Source organism: Octopus bimaculoides, chromosome 8 (genome assembly GCF_001194135.2).
Source record: "Octopus bimaculoides isolate UCB-OBI-ISO-001 chromosome 8, ASM119413v2, whole genome shotgun sequence".
Lineage (NCBI taxonomy): Eukaryota > Metazoa > Mollusca > Cephalopoda > Octopoda > Octopodidae > Octopus > Octopus bimaculoides.
Window position 1 is genome coordinate 38,041,070 of NC_068988.1, and position 1,653 is coordinate 38,042,722.

A 1,653-nucleotide genomic window follows, 5' to 3' on the forward strand; every position below is an offset into this window, starting at 1 on the left:
TATATATATATATATATGTATATAAGTAATAAATAATGCATTACACGAAGAAAACAATTTTTTTTTATTGAATTACATCATAATCATCACCATAATCATTATTTTGTCTGCATTTCAAATGTTTGCATTGGTTGAACACAGTTTCTTCTAAAATGCAAGGTATCTAACATGGTGTCAACTCTTGTTTTCAATGTCTAAGGAATTTGTACAGCTGAGCTGCAAAACATATTGCATGTATATATATGACATAAATAAACACCACTGCTGCTCAAATGGCATCTAAGCAAAGATATGCCTAGGTGCATATCTGTATGTAAGCATATCTACATATATGTATGTGTGTGTGCATGTGAATGTTTGTACATATAATGTACATGTGTTTAGATGTTGGTACATCAATATAGCTCACAACACCTTTGAGCAAATAGCTTTGGAGCGAACAAAATTGAGATCATCATATCAAAGTGGTTGCAACAGCATTAACAGGTTTGGGGGTGCAAAACAAAGAAAAGCGACTGCAAATATGCTGCCTTCACTGACCTGTAATCCCCAGTCTTGCAGCAACATCAACGGGCCTCTTTGCAAATTGTTGGCAAAACTCAAATGTCACATCCAACATAAGCAATATGACTGACAAACAAAGAGTAGGTTGTTGGATCCTTGTATATCGAAACCGATTGGAGAGTCCATCAGATATATGTGTGGTGTGTATGTGTGTGTGGTGTGTCTGTGTGTGTGGTGTGTCTGTGTATGTGGTGTATCTGTGTTTATGGTGTGTGCATGCATGTGTGTGTGTAGTTAGTGAGCAGAAACCTGTTAACAGCTGTCTTGTTTCTTGGATAAAAAACGAAAAAAAAAAAAAGAAAAAAAAAAGAAGCAAACCCAGATAGTCTTTTTCTTAATGACATCTTAATTTCATAGAATTGTTGATTCTTGAGATTATCTTTCCTTCTCATTCAGAGTCTATTGTAATTGTTTCTATGGTTACATCCTTTTGAAGCAAAGATACTTTCAATAAATCAACAATTTATCTTGTCTGATATTTAGGATATCTTACGTCATATTTGTTGTGCAAAATCCATGGCACTTATGGTCACTCTCATTTATTTCACTTAGTTTATATTTGTCACACATACACATATGAGAGGTGTCTGTATAAGTGATCTATATGTATCTGTATAGCTATTTTTATTTTCTCAAATTCAAGTAATTTCAAATTCCTCTGGTACCCACATTGGTGGTAAAATTAATCCATTAGTTAGTTTAAAAATCTCCACTTGGTATGCTGGCTGCCTTTAGCTGAGTTCACCCCATTGCCAGAATTTGTGTGTGTGTTTGTGTGTGTGTGTGTGTATGTATCTGTTATTCTTATACCAAAATGGTGTTGACAGTGACTTCAAAGTTTTGGCCAGCTAAGCCATCACCAGACTGATAATGGCTTAGCTGGCCAAAACTTTGAAGTCAATGTCAACATAATTTTATATAAGAATGATAAGCCTGTACTCTAAAACATGACCTCTTTGCCTCATGCATAAAGCAAAAAAAAAGGGGGGGGCCTTGAGCAGCCCCCCCCCTTAAGGGAAATTTCTCCCTCTCTTCTGTTTCTTAGCAAACTCTCTTTCTCTTCACTTCTTACTGTGTGTGTGTGTGTGT